We start from the raw sequence: 14259 nt of genomic DNA, 5'->3' as shown, positions 1-14259 counted from the left end.
AACTAAGGCCCTTAAGAGGGTGTTCCCTATACAGTAATTGGTTCACAGAGCGGTAATGATGGGCGGGTCGGTAAGGAATCTGTGGCTAGATGGAGCCTCTTCCAGAACACGGTACCGAAGGTAGGTAGCTTGTTCATCTGATAGAGATGTCTAGCTGCAGACTCTTTACCTTAGAATAGATATCCAAGCAATATCCCACCCCACAACCCCCCAGACGGTGAAGCTGCAAAACTAATTTGGCAAGAAAGTCCTGCAGAACAGAAAGGGTGAAACGCTAGTCACGACGGACCAGACAGTCCAGGCAGTAGTGTTTGGTGAATGTGGGCAGTGAAGCCCCAGTTGCTGCCTAACAGATATCCAGGGCTGGGATGCCCCGTACTAATGCAGTGGTTGCAGCCATGCTCTGGTGGAGTGGGCCTGCAAGACCTCAGAGGGTGGGGGGATTGCTACTTGGCAAATGAGTAACAGATGTTAATGCATAGGACAATCTATCGCGAGATGGTCCATTTTGTTCAGCCTTCTCTTTCTTTGTTCCCACATAACCCACTAAGAGTTGATCATCCCACCCAGAAATCTTTTGTGCGGTCAACTTAGAATGACAGCATTCTTTCTGGATCCAGACGGTGGAGTCTCTCCTCTTCTTTGAAGGGAAGAAGCAGAGCAAAGAAGGTAGGCAGGGTTAGGTTCTCGCCTACAAGGTAAGGGATCACAACCGTCAGGAGCAAGGAGGCATGCATCCGGAGAACCAGCTTGTCTGGATAGAAGTTGGTATAAGAATAGTGCGTGGAGTACGCTGACCTTCCTAGCCGATGTTCTGGCCACTAAAAAGGCAGTTTTTACAGTCAAGAGCCGGGGGGGGGGGGCAATTGTGCAGAGGCTCAAATGGGGCACACATGAGAAAGGTGAGGACTGTGTTAAAGTCCCACTGAGTCATGATGAAGGGTGGAGTTAGGAACATATGTTGGAGGCCTTTAAGAAACCTAGCCACAAAAGGGGAGTTAAGGAGGGAAGGCTGGTTGGACAACCACAAAAATGCCAAGATGGTAGAAAGGTACCCTTTAACTGTGCCCAGAGCAGAGCCCTGCTTGGCCAAGGATAGTGTGAACAAGAAAACGTTTGATAAGGATGCAAGGGGAAGGGGGGATCAACATTGTGTGAATCACACCATGAAAAACTTGTCCCAATGGCCGGCATATGCAGACTCGGTGGAGAGACGCCTGGCTGCAAGAATAACATTTCAGCTTTCCGGAGGAAAGCTGAAAGCTGTCAATTGTTACTGCTCAATCTCCACTAATGAAGTGAAAGAGTACGCAGGGGTGCAGAACCCTCCTATGTTGCTGCGACAGAAGATCCACTGGAAAACGCAGCCTGACTGGAGCACCAATGGTAATGCTAAACAGCTAGGTACACCAGACACTCAGTGTCCAATCCCGAGCCACAAGAATGACTTGTGCTCAGTTGTGTCTGATCATCTTGAGAACTCTGGGCAGAAGTGGTATTGGCGAAAAGGAATAGAGGAGGTTGGAGCTTTACTCGAGATGTAAGGCATCTCCAAAAGAGAGTCCTCTTGGATACTCCAGTGTGCAAAACTGCTGACATTGTTCACTGCGCTGGCAATAGATATAGCCAAGACCCTCCCCACTGCTGAAAGAGACCTTGCACCACCTCCAGATGGAGAAGCCACTCGTGATCTGCTAGGCATTTGTGGCTGAGTTTGTCCAGTCTGGGGTTTAAAGAACCCGCCAGGTGTTGAATCACCATGGAAATGCCCTGATGTTCCCTCCATGTCCAGAGATGCAGGGTTCACAACCACACCCCACTTTTTCTAATATCACATGGCAGTGGTGTTGTACGTGAACACCTGCACCAGTCTTCCTCTGATCATAGGAAGAAAGGCTCTCAGAGTCAAGTTAATCGCCTCGAGTTCCAACAGGTTGATGTGGAGCTTGGTCTCTGCCGGAGACCGGAAGCCTCTAATCTCCATCTCTCCCAGGTAGCTTCTCCAGCCCAGGAGTGAAGCATCTGTCACTACAGTCCGCACCAGCTGGGGGAGGGAGAGGTTTCTGCCACTGACCCAATCTCGGTTCGTCAGCCACCATTGCAGATCTTTTGCAGTTCCCTCCACGAACTGCACCATGTCGGAGAGATTTCCCTGATGCGGTTCCCACTGGGGATTCAGATCCCACTGCAGAGCCCGCATATGCAATTGAGCAGTCTAACCGAAATCCAGGATAGAGGCTGAAACATCAGTATTATGAAATGCGTTACTTACCTGTAACTGCAGTTATCCAGTATTGGTGTCTTTCATAGATTCACATGCCTGAATCATTCTCCGTCGTCGGAATGTGAGTCCCCGGTACATAAAAAAAGTAATGTCCTATAGACATATAGAGAAATAGGCCAATAGGCCCTACATTAGTAACCTATCTGTGTCCTTTTGTAAAGAGGACCAAACTCTAGAAAAGAGCCAATCAGCTGTCACCTCCCTCTAGAACCCTCCTGGAAGGAGCCTCAGTCCCTCAGATTTTCGTACGCACAAAGCTAAGTAGGCATATCACTGAGAGAATTAGGTGAGCCCTTCCAGGGGAGGCGGGAGGGTTGCATGTGAATCTAAGAAAGACACCAATACTGGATAACTGCAGTTACAGGTAAGTAACGCATTTCTTATCCAGTATTATGGGTGTCTTTCATAGATTCACATGCCTGAATCAGAGTAGCTAGCAATGCATAAAGCACATTTCGGATGGTACAGTGACTGCAAGTCATTAGATAACATATCAAGAGAGCAGCAAAGGCATACAGTCGCAAACAATAAATACCATCAAAATACATAAGAGAGAAATGTGCATACATGAAGAGGATGGAGGGATGAAAGAAGGCTCACCTCTAGTGAAATAGATGCCGAAGCACTGCTTGTCCTACCGCAGCATCCTTCATAAGTTCCGTGTCCAGGCAGTAATGCCTAATGAAGGTATGTGGCGACTTCCATGTTGCCGCCCTGCAAATGTCAATGACAGGCACACCTGCAAACAGTGCCATGGAATAGTAGAATGAGCTCGCACCTTTGAGTGCAGTGGATGTCCTGCTTGATCATGACAGAAGGAAATAGCTGCCGAAATCCAGCGGGAAATGCTCGGTTTAGAGAGCGGAAGACCTTTCCTGGGCGTGCTGTAAGCCACAAATAGCTGATTTGACTTTCTGAAAGTTTTTGTCTTGTCGATATAAAAAAAATGTCAAACATCTCTTAAGATCCAATGAATGCAATGATCTTTCCGCTGCAGTACTTGGATTTGGAAAGAAGGAGCGCAAAACCACCGGCTCATTGAGATGGAAATGCTATGGGACTTTCGGAATAAACTTCGGATTTGTTTGCAAAATCACTCTGTCTTGTTTAAATTGCAGGAAAGGATCCTGAATCAAGAAAGCTTGTAGTTCACTCACCCGCCTCGCTGATGTGAGCGCAAGTAGGAGAGCTGTCTTCCAAGATAGATATTTGAGGTCAGCCCTGTGTACCGGCTCAAAGGGATGTTTCATGAGCTGATTAAGGACTGTATTAAGATGCCAGGTAGGGGGCAACATTTTCACCGGAGGGAAAGTCCTGTATAATCCTTTTAAACATTGTTTGACCAATCTGTGAGACCAGAGAGAAGGACCCGCTGAAGATCTTTTGTAACGGGATATTGCAGCCAAGTGGACTCTGATGGAGGAGTGTGCAAGTCCTGACGTTGCCAAGTAGAGGAGGTAAGGTAAAACTTGCTCCGGAGATGAAGAGAAAGGGTGTATTCCATGATTCTTATACCAGACGCAAAACTTCTTCCATTTCAGAGAGTATGTTTTATTGGGGCTTTCCGCTCGTGCTTGAGCTAGAATGGCTCTACAGTCAGGTGGAATGTTCAAATTCCTAAGCTCTCTGAACTCAGGAGCCAGGCGGCTAACCTGAGAGATGCCAGATTCGGATGTTGGACTTGTCTGTTCATCGTGAGCAGAGATACACGGTTTCAGGCGGATCGGTGGCTCCAGATATAGACGATGGAGCTCCGTGAACCAATGTTGTCGTGGCCACGTTGGGGCTATTAAAATGAGAGTACAAGGCTCCGTCTTCAGCTTCCTGAGGACTCTGGGAAGCATCAGGAATGGCGGAAAGGCGTATGCAAAGACGTTGCACCATGCAATCGAAAATGCATTCCCTAGAGACCCTGACCGGGGATGCCAACTTGCGAAGTGTGGGCAATTCGCGTTGGTTCTTGTGGCAAATAGGTCGATCTGTGGAGTGCCCCATCGCGAGAAGATCTGATTGAGGATCTCTTGATCCAGTTCCCACTCGTGAGATGTTGTTTTTTGCCTGCTCAATGAGTCGGCGAGTACATTGTCCAAGCCTGGGACATACTCTGCCCGAAGAGATATTTTGTTTGTGATTAGCCAGCTCCAAATTCTCTGCGACTCTCTCTCGAGAGAGAGTGTTAATGAGCGTGTCCCTCCCGGTTTGTTGAGGTAGTGCATCGTCGTGGTGTTGTCTGTCTGGACGAGCACAAGGGAATTTTTGATTCTTGGGAGAAAAGCCTGAAGGGCCAGGAAGACTGCCCGCAGCTCGAGAAGATTGATATGAAGTCCTCTCTCCGAGGCAGACCACTTCCAGCTTATTCGCAGCTCTTGCAGAAAAGCTCCCCAACCATTCAAGGAGGCATCTGTTGTGATAATATGAGGAGCAGCTGGAAGTAGGAATGTCAAGCCTTGAGATAGGTTTCGAGATGACATCCACAATTGCAGGGCTTTGATTATCTTAGGAGTCACTTTTATAAGGTCGTCGAATGACCCTGTGCATTGGACCCACTGCTTTGAAAGTGCCTCTTGTAGAGGTCGCATCCGTAGACGACAGTGAGGAACCAGGAGGATACACTATGACATCATCCCCAGCAGAGACTTGAAAAGGCGGACCGTCAATGACTTCTTTGATGTCACTAGAACAGCCAGTGCCATAAGCTTGTTCTTCCTCTCTTGGGATGGGAAAGCTTTCTTTGAACGCGTGTCCAGGGTTGCACCCAGGAAATTGATGCATTGAGAAGGTTGCAGGAATGATTTTTCTTGATTGAGCGTGAGACCCAAGCAATCGAAAAGCCTTAAACAGGCGTCGGAAGACCTGGACGCGTCTTCCAAGGATGGAGCCTTGATCAGCCAGTCGTCCAGATACGGAAAGACTTGGTGATGGCGCTGCCTGAGGTATGCCGCCACTGGGGAAAGACATTTCGTGAAAATGCGAGGTGCAGACTTGAGTCCGAAGTGCAGGACGCGAAATTAAAAGTGCCTGCCTGCTACTGCGAATCTTAAATTTTTTTTGTGATTCCTGTGAATCGGGATATGGAAGTAAGCGTCCTGAAGGTCTAGGGACGCCATATAATCTTCCTCTTCCAGTAGCGGAGGTACCACCTGAATCATCACCATGCGAAACGACTGCTTCTTTACGAATTTGTTGAGGGCCCTGAGGTCCAAGATCGTCCTCCACTTTTATCTGGATCAAAAAGAAACGAGAAAAAAATCCTTTTCCCCTTTGAGATGGAGGTACTTTCTCTATTGCTCCTTTCTGAAGCATAATAGAGATTTCGCGCAGAAGCAGCCGTAGAGTTTTGTGATGTATAGGACGGGGAGGGGTTTGGGGAGGGATTTGCATGAATTCAATTGAATGGCCGAATTGCACTAATTGAAGAACCCAACGGTCCGTAGTAATCTTTTTCCAATTTTGTAAGAAGTGGGAAATTTTTCCTCCAATTTTTGATGAGTGAAATGAACTTTGGACTGGCTGAATAAACATGTCATTGTCTACACCCGCTGTTCTTTCGTTGTCCTTTACCCCGAAAGGACGACTTGCCATACGAGGATTGCTTATTCTGCTGCTGGCGTTGTTGATATTGGGGTTGGCTCTGGCCTGACGAATATGAAGACCTATATTGGAAACTTCCTCTATAGGAGGACTGGCCTCTTCCTCGATTTCCACGAAAGGACTGTTTTTTTTGTACTGGAGAGTGCTCAAAGCTCTCGCAGTGTCCGTGTCCTTTTTAATATTTTGAAGTGCCTCATCAATCTTGGAGCCGAAAAGTAACTGGCCATCATAAGGCATGTCCAATATCTTCGTTTGCACCTCAGGGCGGAACGAAGTTGCTTTTAGCCATCCCTGGCGTCTCAAGACTGCCGCTCCAGCCAACTGGCGGAACCCTGTTGTAGTGATGTCCATCGCACAGTCTATTATCTCTGATGCCGATGTTTCACCCTCTTGCAGAATCTTTTTCACCTCCTCCTTGGAGGAATCTGGTATCTGACAGATATGGGGCTATATCTGCCCATAGCTGCCTATTATAGCGCCCCAAGAGCGCTAAGGCATTCGCTGCCTTCACTGTCATTGCAGACATTGAGGAAAACCTTTTCCCAATGTTATCCAATCTTCTTCCTTCCTTATCAGGAGGTGCCGTTAAAGGGGCCGAAGGATTCCTGGAGTTTTTCTGGGCCGCCTGCGTTACCACTGAATCCGACTTGGGGTGCACCATCAAGCAGGCCGGAGCAGTATCAGGCGCTCTATACTTCTTATCCAGTCGAGCAATCACTGGAGATACAGAAGCGGGATTTTGCATGATTTTAACCCCCTGGGTCCATAGATAATCTATCATAGGTATTGACCTAACCGCTTTTTTGAGAGGTTCTTTGAAGTCATACAAGAAGCAGTCTTGTTCTTGAGAGACGATTGCGATCTTAAAACGTTGAGCCAACCTCTCAACCACATTATGGAACCCTCCAATGTCGCGTGGTGGTGAATCCGCGGGCAAGGGTACTGGAGATGCGGGAGAAGGAATGACGTAGTCATCCCAGTAGTCATGTACAGACTGAACATCCTGCAGCTCACCCTCTTGTTGTTCTTCCTCCTCTTCTTCATCAGAAGTTGGAGGATGCGGTAACTCAATTCTCTCTGGTTGAATACTTAAAGGTGGAGGTCGTGGTCTTGGAGACGGAGTTACTGTGGCAGGCGGAGGAGCCGGAGACTCCGGAAACCTCTGCTTGTAGTCCTGAATGAGGTATCGCAGATCCGTAACTAAGGATGCTGGAAGACAAACCATAGGAGTAGGTGGTTGATGATATACCACTTCCTGAACTTCCTCCTTATCTGAACTTTGACACTTCACATTGAGTTCCGAAGGACTTGTCGCCATTTGGAACATGTCACCATCGTCTGAGTCTTCCTCCTGTAGGAAACATGCTGGAGGAATTGGTTGGACCCGGCTTTGAGATGTTAACGCCGGCGTCAGCGCCCTTTTTGTGATTTTAAGGCGTACGCATGTTGCTTGTAGGCCAGAATCTATCACCGTCGACGAGCCCGTTGACGGTATGATAGTAGACTGTGGAGCGTCGACAGTTGACATAGTCGGTGGAGTCATCGTCGACGGGGCCGCCGTCAACGGCAAAGATAATCCTGTCGTCGACGGTTCTTTCGTCGACGGGGCCGCCGTCAACGGCAAAGATAATCCTGTCGTCGACGGTTCTTTCGTCAACGGTGCATTCGTCGATGGTGTTTTCGTCGACGATCCCTTCATCAAAGGTGTTTCCGTCGATGAACCCTTCGTCGACGGGGTCTTCGTCGGGGGAGTCGACGTCGACGGTATTGACTTCGTCATCGAGGTTGTCGTCAGCGAGGTCAGCATCGACAGGGTCTTCGATGTCGACGGCGCCCTCTTGATGGCTATCGTCGACGACAGTCTTACCTGCCGTCGACGATGGGGTCGTAGTCGTCGAAGATGATAATGACAACGATGCCGTCGATGTAGAGACTGTCGTCGTCGACCTAGAAACAAACTGCAGAAACAGCTTTCTTCGACGATGAAGATGCCGTCGACGATGACGAAACCGGATTCTTGAAGGTGTGATCTTCCTTCACAGAAGTTGTTTTAGCCAGAACCTCTGAAGACTTTTTTGATGTCTTCTTTTGAGGATGAGCCGTAGGGCTAGGGGAAGCCACCCTTGGTCTCTTCAGAGATAATTTTGAAGAGACTGAAGAGCCCTCACTCTCCTCAGAGTAATCAAGATGGTCCCTGTCCTTTAGCCTCTGGAGACAAATTAAGAGGCGTCCTTCACGGTCCTTGAGGGTTTTAGTAGAAAAGGTACGACATACCTTGCAGTCCTTAGCCGAATGGTCTGGGTACAGGCAATATAGGCAGTCCATATGCTGGTCATCAATATGTAGCCTTTTCTTTCCACAAGAACCACAGGATCTAAAAAGACCCTTTCTTGGTGTTTCAGCCATAATTAAGTAGTCACTGAAGAGAAAATATCCCAAAACACTGGAAACCAGTTGTGAGAAACAAACCTGAGCAGAGCTCAGAGGAGACTCCCTTAGCACAACGTGCGGTAGAAAATCTGAGGGACTGAGGCTCCTTCCAGGAGGGTTCTAGAGGGAGGTGACAGCTGATTGGCTCTTTTCTAGAGTTTGGTCTTTTTTACAAAAGGACACAGATAAGTTACTAATGTGAGGCCTATAGGCCTATTTCTCTATATGTCTATAGGACATTACTTTATTTATGTACCGGGGACTCCCATTCTGACGACGGGGAATGATTCAGGCATGTGAATCTATGAAAGACACCCATAATACTGGATAAAGCCTGAATACCCTGGACTCACCGCTCAGAAAGATAGGCGCCTAACTGTTTCGTGTCCAGAACCACTCCAATGAAAAGGAGCTTCTGAGAACGAGTAAGATGCGACTTCGGCAAGTTGATAGCGAACCCCAGTGAACTCAGGAGGCTCACCGTAATCTGAAGATGGGAGACAACTGCCTGGGGCAAGCCTGCCTTCAACAATCAATCGACGAGGTAGGGAAAGATTTGAACTCCATACCTACGCAGATGAGCTGCAACCACCGTTGTCACTTTCATGAACATCCAAGGGGTGCTGGCAAGGCGGAAAGGTAGGATAGCAAACTGAAAGTTCTCTTGGCCCACTGTGAACCGCAGGTAATGTCTGTGGGCAGGCAGACCGGGAATGTGGACATATGCTACAAATCAAACACTACCATCCAGTCTCCTCGGTCGAGGACAGACAGAAGGTGGGCGAGCGTGAGAATTTAGATTTTTTCTTTCTCATGAAGTAGCTGAGAAGGTGTAGACAGAGGATAGGATTAAGTCTTCCGTGCTTCTTTGGCACCAGAAAGTAGTGGGAATAGCAACCCCAACCCACTTCTGGTCCAGACATCTTCTGTATGTGTCCCTTGACCAAGTGAGCCTGCACTTCTTTGCGGAGCAAGGTGAGAGGATCCTCTGTCAGCTGATCGTAAGTGGGTTGCATGGGTGTAGGTGTAGTCACAAAGGGGAGGGAGTAGCCACTTTGAACAATCTGGAGAACCCAGCGGTCTGATGTCACTGACGGCCTGTGGGACAGGTGATGCATATCCTGCCTCCCACTGGATACCCATGATGGACGGAGGGCAAACTAAAGAGGTTTGGAGGCAGTGAAGTGGCTGTTGGGGCACGGGGAGGTGGACTGATTTGACCGCTGGCTGTCTGTCCCATGCTGACCCTGGGACCCACGCCCTCAGCCACAAAATAGTTGGTAAGTCTGTTATCCCTGGTGCTGGGAAGATATGGGTGCAGCTGGAGACCCACTTCAATAGAAGTGACGGAAGGTGGATTGGGTTGGCGAAGGGCCCAGGACCAGCTCAAAGGATTGCCCGTAGTTCTATTAGCCTTCCATCGAAATAGGCGAGAGCATTCAAAGAACATGCCCATGAGGGAAGACTGGACATACCCTAAAATAATTGTTAACCTCAACCAGACGTGGCACTGCAAGGCCACTGACGCGGTAGTCCTGCAGGTCTTGGAGTAGTGTTCTCGCTCCAAGTACCACAAGCACACCCAGTGGGGATCTGTAGCAGATATTTGCCTGTTACAGGCCCCACATGGTTTCAAACCAGTCAGTTTCTTGGGTGACATCTTCTCACACCAGGAGAAAAATATCAAAAACGTCTGAAAAAACTGCCCGAACATGTTCCGGATCCAGTCTGACGTCTGGGGATTATTCTAAGGAAAAGAATCTGTGGCTAGAAGTCTATATCAGATATAGCTTATAGTGATACATATAATGAGGAATTTGTCACAGGAGTTCTCATACATGGCATGACATAGCACAAACCAGCAGCAAGCTCTACACGAACTAGGCAGTTTTTGGTTATTTATCCAAATTATATCCATTTTAAAAAGAAGTGCAGAATTGCTGTGAGTGCTTGGTGCGCCAAAGTAAGATACCCCTACGTGAAAGAAATTCATATAAACAGTAGCACAACAGCCTGCTTAATTGCTTCAGGACCCTCTGGGGCTCCTTTCCCATCAGTCCTTGATTCTTTTGAACCTGGAACCATTCACACCACTCCACTATTCGGACCAGCAACCCAGCCCCCAACAACCCTCCTTCCATGTTCTCAGTTTTCACCTTTAAATTCTGGGTACATCTTGGCCCCCTCATTCCCCTTTCTTTTGTCTGTCTAAATTTCTACACTCCTATCCATTACTAACCTTGACTTGGGTCGAAACATCATTGACTATACTGTCATGTGGAGTAGAGATGAATTTGCATGGATTTGGTTTTTCTCTTAATGTCCACATGTTCCCAAATCACACTTCTGTTGATGAAGCTTTTAAAATGATCACACTTGGAGCGCTTTTTCATATGGAGCATGATCATGCTCCTAATTCAGATGCACTTTAACTTATGAATACACTAAAAGTTATGTTGTGGCTACTAAACTGAATCTTTGTAGCTATCCTAATTAAATGCATCTAAGGGAACTATTGCGTTCTCACATATATACAATTACCCAGGTTCACTATGTGTCATTTGAGATGCCTTGGTTCTCCTTTACACAATCATTAAGTAAATCGCAACCTTAGAGCAACGTTTAGCACCACCCCATCCTTATTCATCTGTTAGTCAATAGAGCTGATCAATAGGAGTTGCATGCACACCATCATTTCAATAACAAGTCTTCCCAGGTTGTCCCACCATGACTTTTCTTTTTAAAATGTCTTTTTATTGAGTGTAAACACAAATATGTTATAGCAATGTTCAATTTTCTTTTGATATCTAAATGGTGCATTCAATTCCACCATGACTTTTCTAACACAACATTTTTCCATCCATCTGTGTGCAGTTCATCAACTGTTTACCTGCTACCAAAGACAAACAGCTCTCATACAGATGAGCTCACTCAGCAGTATCTGCCTTGCACTTGCCACATGCCCCCCCACGACTGGTTAACATTCATATCTGCATTAAGTCTGCACCATAGATTTCTCTTTACATGAAATATATCCAGTTACAGGTCCAGTGACTTTTCTACTTTATAAAATGACTGTCACACATGGAGCACCTAACAAAAGATATTACCATGATGATGACTTTTCATTTCATTCTACCTTTCACTGGTTAGTAATGTATGTACAGCAGACAGACAGAACTATAAAAATTACCCCCCCGAGATTTCTGCAAGGGACAAAGCGGGGAGCAAACCAATATATCCTAGACCAATTATCAAACATTTTTCGCTCCTAAATAAGACATAAAATGCAAAGATATTTAACTAAGTTGGACTGGGCATTTATGATGGCAGTGCTGGAGAAGATGGGCATTGGCCCACAGTTCCGGAGCTGGGTGGTCCTACTGTACATGGACTAGGACCAGGGTGCGATCAGGTGGTATAATTTTCAGTATCTGGTCGGTGGAAAGGGGCAAGAGGCAGTGGTAACTCGTTGGCTCTATTGTTATTTGCTCTAATAGTTGAGCAGCTGGTGGCCCGGCTGCAGGATGCGTCAGGGCCCTGCTGAATCCAGCTGGGGAGAGCAAACCACAGGTGTGAATGTATGCAGGCTACACACTAATTTACCCGTCACACGCTGAAACAGCGATTCCTCCCTTACTAACTGCAATGCAGCAGTTCAGAAGAGTTTCTGTCCTACAGCTCAATAGGGAGAAATCCCTGGTACTCTTCCTTACTTTCCTGGTGCATTGCGCACTAGATGAGCTACCAGCACTGGAGCTGATATGGGAGGCAGATAGCCTCTGATACCTGGGGGTTAGGGTGGCGCACATGGAACAAAATCAACATGAATACAATGTGGGAAAAGTTGTGCAGGGGCTGCGCAGCTCAGTCAGTTTCTGGTATACCCTACTGTTATCAGTGATAGGAAGGGTGGCAACCATGGATTTTTTCCCACAGTGCTTCTATACACTGCAGAACTCACTAGGCCTGACGAACAAGTTACTTACCTTCGGTAACGATATATCTGTAAGAAACAGTAGTTAGTATTAGATTCCTTACCTTAGAATATCCCCAGGCGTCAGTCTGGATCCGGAAACTTTTGCGTAGCAGTACCCCTGCGCGTCGGTAGGCGTCATCTGCAGGCGTCCCCTGCGGCTCCGCGTCGTCGGCGTCGTGCGCCGTGATGACGTCGCTGGAGTATATAGACGCCGCCTCTGCGCGCTGACGTCAGTTCTTTGCACACAGCTTTTCCGCGCCAGAACACGCAGAGCCATGTGAGAACCAACACTGGTGCCATTTGAAACTAGGGCCCTGAAAGGGATGTCCTTAACCCTAGGTATCAGTTCGCAGAACGGGGAGGATGGGCGGGGCGGTAAGGAATCTAATACTAACTACTGTTTCTTACAGATATATCGTTACCGAAGGTAAGTAACTTGTTCATCTGAAAGAAACAGGTTAGTATTAGATTCCTTACCTTAGAATAGATACCCCAGCAATACCAACCCCGGTGGTGGGTCTGCGAACCAATACAACCTACACCAGAAAGTCCTGGAGGACCGAACGGCCAAAGAAGCCATCCCTCCGGACTTGACTGTCCAGGCAGTAGTGCCTCGCAAAGGTGTGCAGCGAGGCCCACGTGGCCGCCTGGCAAATGTCCTGCAAAGGGACTCCCCGGCCCAGGGCAGTAGTAGCCGCCGTGGCCCGAGTGGAATGGGCCCTCAGCCCAACAGGAGGCTCCTTCCGAGCCAAAGAGTAGCATGCTTTGATGCACAGGACGACCCACCGAGAGATGGTCCGTTTCTGTACCGCCCTTCCCTTCTTCTCACCCACGTAGCCAACAAACAGTTGGTCATCCACCCGGAACTGGCGTGTGCGATCCATATAGAATGAAAGCGCACGTTTTGGGTCCAGACGATGGAGCCGCTCTTCATCCTTTGAAGGATGCGGAGGCGGGAAGAAAGAGGGCAAGGTGATGGACTGCCCAATGTGAAAAGCAGAGACTACCTTGGGCAGGAAAGAAGGTCTAGTCCGAAGAACCACCTTATCAGGATGAACAGACAAGAAAGGAGGTTGAATAGAAAGAGCCTGGAGCTCACTCACTCTCCTGGCAGAGGTGATGGCTACCAGGAAGGCCGTCTTTAAGGTGAGAAGACGGAGAGGACAGGAATGAAGGGGCTCAAAGGGAGCGCACATCAGGAAAGTCAAAACCAGGTTCAAGTCCCACTGAGGCATCACGAACGGAGTTGGAGGATACATGTGCGTGATGCCCTTCAAGAATCTCAACACAATAGGGGACTTGAACAAAGATGGCTGATCAGGTAGCCTCAAGAAGGCGGAAAGGGCAGAAAGATAGCCCTTGATAGTGCCCAGAGCAGAGCCCTGCTGGGCAAGGGAAAGGAGGAAGAGGAGAACCTCAGACAGAGGGGCAGAAAGGGGATCCACAGCCTTCGCTGTGCACCATGCCACAAATCTGTTCCACCGGCAGGCGTATACCGACTTTGTGGAGGGACGCCTGGCTGCCAGAATGACATCACAGACTTCAGGAGGCAAGTCAAATGGCCTCAACTGTCGCCGCTCAATCTCCACGCATGGAGGTGGAGACTGGACAGGTTCGGGTGGAGGACCGTCCCCTGCTGCTGCGACAGAAGGTCCTCCTGAAGGGGCAGGCGGATCGAGGGACCGACTGTCATGCTGAGTAGCTCGGGATACCAGTACCTTCGAGCCCAGTCCGGAGCCACAAGGATAACTTGGGCCCGGTCGCGCCTGATCTTCTTCAGCACTCTGGGCAGAAGTGGTATAGGCGGAAAGGCGTACAACAGACCGCAACTCCACTCGCGCCGAAAGGCGTCGCCGAGCGAGTGCCGTCTTGGAAACTCCAACGCGCAGAACTGATGACATTGCGCGTTCTCTTCTGTGGCGAATAGATCTAACCAAGGCTCTCCCCATTGCTGAAAGAGGCCTCTCGCCACATC

At 48.4% G+C, this 14259-nt stretch overlaps 1 protein-coding gene across 3 annotated transcripts in view; it reads right to left on the bottom strand.

Moving 5' to 3' along the window:
* UBN2 (ubinuclein 2) overlaps window positions 1-14259 on the bottom strand; it is a 647497-nt gene that overhangs the window by 225309 nt on the left and 407929 nt on the right. The gene's annotated exons all lie outside the window — the stretch shown is intronic.

This window comes from Lissotriton helveticus, chromosome 1_1 (assembly GCF_964261635.1).
Source record: "Lissotriton helveticus chromosome 1_1, aLisHel1.1, whole genome shotgun sequence".
Lineage (NCBI taxonomy): Eukaryota > Metazoa > Chordata > Amphibia > Caudata > Salamandridae > Lissotriton > Lissotriton helveticus.
The sequence above is the reverse complement of the archived record's forward strand: the minus strand, read 5'-3'. Positions and strand labels throughout refer to the sequence as shown.